Here is a 6000-nt window from a genome sequence, read left to right as displayed (position 1 = left end):
CGCGAGTGTCGGCTAGAGTGGAACTCGCTGCTCTTCCCTGAACCCTCGCGGCTCGGTGATTGGTTCCAGCACTCGCACAGCCGCTCAAAGCCACGCACCGCCCCCATTCCTTTCTTCCCGGAAGTGCAAGAAGAGCTGACAAGGTCGCGGGAGGTACTTTTTACTGCCCGGTCCCAATCTTTTCAGCTTCCCCGCCCTCACTACCCTCGATGGTGGGGCGGCCAAGGGCTATTCGGCAATCCCCCGGTGGATAAAGGCGCTCACGGTGCACCCATGTCCGCAGAGCGCCGCCACCTGGCGTGGGTGCCCAAAGCCCCTGTCCAAGGCCTGTAGGTTTATGTTGTCTCTGACAGCCAAGGCCTACGGTGCTGCTGGACAAGCCGCCTCCGCCCTGCATGCCATGGCTCTACTGCAAGTCCGCCAAGGTGCTAAAGGAACTGCACGAGGGTAGTTCCGCCCCGGGATTGATGCAGGAACTGCGCTCTGCGACCGACCTTGCTCCCTGAGTGACGGAGGTCACGGCGCGGTCTCTTGGGCGGACGATGGCCACACTAGTGGTCCAGGAGTGCAACCTTTGGCTCAACCTGGTCAAGATTGGTGAGGCCGACAAGACACGATTCCTTGCTGCCCCCATTTCCCAGGCGGGCCTATTCGGCAACACCGTCGAGGACTTTGCCCAGCAGTTTTCGATGGTAAAGCAGTAGATGGATGCTAGCCGGCATATCCTGCCCTGGCGTGGCTCAAGATCCCGCACCCCGTCTACTCATCACCAAGGGCATCCCCCTGCGGTGACTGCACCGGCTCCGCCGCAGCCCGCCCCTTCGGCCCGGCCCCGGCGTGGAGCCCACCGCAGGAAGCAGACACCACCCGTCTCGCCAGACAACGAAATCTGCTGCTCTGGAGCTGGTAAGCAGATCTCCATCTTTTTGTTACCTTTTGCATTTAATTGCACTGCATGCCCAAGTGGCTGCAGTACTCAAGAGCTCAAAAAGAGCAGTTTCCTTGTAACCTGGGTCACATATCCGGTGTGTAAGGCCATCATCATGACCACCGTCCACCACTCTATTTGGCAGGTTTGGTGCTCCAGTGGTGGCACAAATCTGCCCCCGATGTGACAGTCTCCATGGGTCACGAGGACAGGCCTCTTCTCACTTTGGTGAAAGACGAAAACGCTGCTAGCTTGCGCGGAGATCGCTACCCTCATACGGAAGGGCCTGATAGAAACTGTCCCTCCAGCCGAGATGAAGAAGGGGTTTTTCAGCCCCTACTTCATCGTACCGAAAAAAGGCGGTGGGTTGAGGCCAATCTTGGACCTGTGAGTTCTGAACTAGGCTTTACACAGTCTCCCGTTCAAGATGTTGACGCAAAAGTGCATTCTGGCGAGCGTCCGGCATCAAGATTGTTTCGCGGCGGTAGACCTGAAGGATGCGCATGTCCACGTCTCGATCCTTCCTCGACACAGACCCTTCCTGCGGTTTGCATCTGAGAGTCAGGCGTATCAATACAAAGTCCTCCCTTTCGGCCTGTCCCTGTCTCCTCGCGTCTTTACGAAGGTCGCAGAGGCTGCCCTTGCCCCGTTAAGGGAAGTGGGCATTCGTGTTCTCAACTATCTTGACGACTGGCTAATTCTAGCTCATTCTCGAGACATGTTGTGTGCACACAGGGACCTGGTGCTCTCACACCTCAACCGACTTGGGCTTCGGGTCAACTAGGAAAAGAGTAAGCTCCTCCCGGTTCAGAGCATCTCTTTTCTTGGTTTGGAGTTGGACTCAGTCTCCATGACGGCGCACCTTACGAACGAGTGTGCCTAGGCGGTGCTGGCCTGTTTGAAGGCATTCAAACAGAAAACAGCGGTTCCACTGAAACTTTTTCAGAGGCTCCTGGGGCGTATGGCATCCTCGGAGGTGGCCACCCCGCTCGGGTTGATGCATATGAGGCCACTACAGCACTGGCTCCAGACTCGAGTCCCGAGATGGGCATGGCACCACGGGACATGTCGCGTGGTCTTCACGCCGGTCTGTCACCGTCTTTTCAGCTCTTGGACCGACCTCTCGTTTCTACGAGCAGGTGTTCCTCTAGAACTGGTCCCCAGGCGCGTCGTGGTCATGACAGACGCCTCCAAAACGGGCTGGGGCACTGTTTGCAATGGGCACGCAGCCGCCGGCCTCTGGACGGGTCCGCGACTGCATTGGCACATCAACTGCCTCGAGTTGTTGGCAATTCTGCTCGCCCTGCGGAGGTTTCGGCCATTGATCCAGGTCAAGCATGTGTTAGTTCAGACAGACAACATGACAACAGTAGCATATGTCAACCGCCAAGGCGGTTTGCACTCTTGTTGTATGTCACAACTCACCCGCCGTCTCCTCCTCTGGAGTCAGCAGCACTTCAAGTCGCTGCAAGCCACTCACATCCCGGGCAACCTCAACACTACAGCGGACACGCTGTCATGACAGATTACCCTCAGAGGAGAGTGGAGACTCCACCCTCAGGTGGTCCAGCTCATTTGTAGTCAATTCAACAGGCACAGGTGCACCTGTTCACCTCCCAAGAACCCTCCCCACTGCCCGCTCTGGTACGCCCTGACCGAGGCCCCCCCGGCATAGCTGGCACACAGCTGGCCCCCTGGCATGCGCAAATATGCATTTCCCCCAGTGAGCCTGCTTGCACAGACCCTGTGCAAGGTCAGGGAGGATGAGGAGCAGGTCATCCTGGTAGCACCCTACTGGCCCGCCCAGACGTGTTGCTCGGATCTCACGCTCCTCACACAGCTCCCCACTGGAGAATTCCCCTGAGGAAGGACCTTCTTTCTCTGCGGTGGTAGACATGATCACTCAGGCTAGGGCCCCCTCTACGAGGCGCCTGTATGCCTTTAGGTGGTGTCTGTTTGCTAAGTGGTGTTCTTCCTGTCGGGAAGACCCCCAGAGATGCGCAGTCGGAGTGCTTTCCTTCCTGCAAGAGAGGTTGGAAGGGAGGCTGTGCCCAAGGTTCCCACCACCCCTTTAGGGACCAGGTGGTGAACCTGCAAGCACTGCCCCAGGAGGAGACAGACCCAGCCCTGTCGTCGCTGTGTCTGGTGTGAGCTTTGCACATTTATTTGGATCGCACACAGAGATTTAGAATCTCTGAGCAGCTCTTTGTCTGCTTTGGTGCACAGCAGAAAGGAAGCGCTGTCTCCAAGCAGAGGATCGCCCACTGGCTCACTGATGCCATAACTATGGCATATGTCGCCTAGGACATGCCGCCCCCAGTAGGGCTACCAGCCCCAGGGGTGTAGCGGCTCCCTGGGCCTTGGCCAGGGGTGCCTCTCTAACAGACATTTGCAGAGCAGCGGGCTGGGCAACACCCAACACCTGTGCAAGGTTCTACAACCTCCGGGTGGAACCGGTTTCATCCCAGGTAGTGGCACGCAACACAAGAGGATAAGCCTGGGATAGCTGGCCGGGTGTATCGCTTGCACGTAGCGCCTTCCACCTCCCTTGGAGCTGAAGACGTGCACCATTAATTCCCAGTAGTGTTCACAAACTTTATTCCCTGGTTGACCTGATTAATTAATTAATTAAACTTACTCCGAGCCCTGTGGCAGTTGAGTATTCGGAGAGACTCGCTGCTGGCCCAGTACACGTGCTAACTAAGAGCCCTGTTCTGGGGTAGGTGCTCCGCATGTGGCGGTTCCCTGTAAGGCTAACCCCACGCGATATATATCTTCTGCTAGTTCGTTTCCCTGCTGGCAAACTGCGTCTTCCTTGGGCAGAGCCCCTCTTCCCCAGTCTCCACGTCTCCATGTCTCTCTTGCAGGATCTACCTTGAAGGCTCTCCACATGGTTGGAAAGACTGTGTGACGTATTCTTCCACTTAAATATCCCCCCCTCTCTTTGGGCAAGGTGTGGTCTCCATGGTGTCTTCCCCTTGGAAGGGACACCCCCCGACTAGACCTGGCGGCCCAGTCGGATAATCCCCCTTCTTTTTTTAGGGAGTGGAAAAAGAGAAGGGGAAAAGAGCCCACGACTGGTTTAAGCCTGTCTCTAGCTTTGGGTAGTCGACTTGTCCCCAAAAAGGGCCGTTCCACACTCATAACTATGTTGGGGGAGGTTACGTGTTGACCTGGTGTGCTGGCTATGAGGCACACAGCAGTCTGCCCACCACACACCGCCAGTTCACGTAACACAGTTCAGCCGGTTGTGGCGTTTCGTATAGGGATTCCTAGTGTCACTACATCGACACAACGTCGAGTGAGTGACAGATAGGGAATGTCATGGTTACTAGTGTAACCTCCGTTCCCTGATGGAGGGAACGAGATGTTGTGTCCCTCCTGCCACAACGCTGAACTACCCGCTGAAATGGCCGGACCTTATATCACCTCCTCAGCATAAAACCTGAATGAGTGGTTGCATACCAGCTCCTTTTATACCCGTATGTCCGGGCGAGTGGCATGCAAATACCACTCGCCAATTTTCATTGGCCTTTTATCAAAGACCAGAGGTGTCTCGGGCTCCCAAGAGTGACCCCTGCATCAGGGAATGGAGGTTACACCAGTAACCATGGCGTTTTCTTGGTGAAAAGTTCTGATGATAGAGCTGACAGTTGACCTTTGTAAGTTAGGCTGAACTAACCTGACAGCCTCTGCCATGGTAAGGCCTCTGTTAACCACATGGTCAAAAATGATGGCCCGGACTTCATTTGGGATGACAGTACGCTGTCTTCTGCCTACATTTCTCTGAAGACCACCTATTTGTTGAGGAGCACCACCACCTCTTTGTCTAGGCCCATGGCCACCTCTTTGTTGAGAAGCACCACCACCTCTTTTTCTAGGCCCATGGCCACCTCTTTGTTGAGGAGCACCACCACCTCTTTGTCTAGGCCCATTGCCACCTCTTTGTTGAGGAGCACCACCACCTCTTTGTCTAGGCCCATGGCCACCTCTTTGTTGAGGAACACCACCACCTCTTTGATGCAGGTTTCCTCTCTCTACAAGTCTATCCTGCTCCATGTTTGAACATTGCAAATTCTCACACACAGTTCTACTTATATGGTATCTAATTGTGATCATTGTGAAAGGGTGAAAGTAATTAGTAATATTTGGGATTATTATAATTGGTCTTTCTTGACTGAAAGCTCTTACAGCAATTTGTAACTTACAAATTATCAGACAACAATCAGACCAGTTGAAAATCTATGGACATAATAAATGATTAATTGATTAAACATTAAGATCAGTTGAATTAAATGATAGACAAATTTATTAAACTGAATGATAAGAGATGCAAATCAGAAGTTTGATATTGATAAGATTATGAAAGGCAGTTACTGTGAATGAATAGTTGATATAGATGAAACACATATTATGTGTAGTGAAAAGGATACTTTGTGATTTTGTGTTTTGTACTAACACAATTGAAAATATCCTTATATCTTCCTCCAAATTTATGGTAGGGTCCATTGGTCCCCTTCCTCTTCTAAATCCTCTTTGGTATGGGGAGAAGAAATTTCTTTCCTCCAGATAGTACATTAATCAATCAGTAATCATCTTTTACATTAATTTACATAAATGTGTAGTTAAAGCTATAGGCCTGTAATTTCATGGTTTGTTTGGGTCTTTCCCTGATTTCCTTATAGGTATTATTAATGCTTCTTTCCAATTCTGTGGTAAAACTCCTTCCTCCCATATCCTATCATGAAACTTTAATATTATTTCTAATGAGTTTTCGCTGAGTTGCTTTAACATACTATAGCTTATTTCATCTTGTCCTCTTGCTGATGCCTCCATTTGTATTTTATTTTTTTATTTAATTCCTGATTTGAGAAAGGTACATCCAACATACCATTTGATGTTTCCCTCTTTTCCCAATAGATGTGGATATTCTTTTGACAGTTTCTTTCTCATTTCCTTACTCTCCTGTGTCAAATTGTCTGAACTGTTTATTTTTGTAAAATGTATCCTTATCTTGCTATAGCATTCATATCTTCCATATTTAACACTGGATAATCATATTCTTTTCGAAT

The sequence above is a fragment of the Myxocyprinus asiaticus genome, chromosome 31 (assembly GCF_019703515.2).
Source record: "Myxocyprinus asiaticus isolate MX2 ecotype Aquarium Trade chromosome 31, UBuf_Myxa_2, whole genome shotgun sequence".
NCBI classification, from domain to species: domain Eukaryota; kingdom Metazoa; phylum Chordata; class Actinopteri; order Cypriniformes; family Catostomidae; genus Myxocyprinus; species Myxocyprinus asiaticus.
This window is presented reverse-complemented; position numbering follows the sequence as displayed.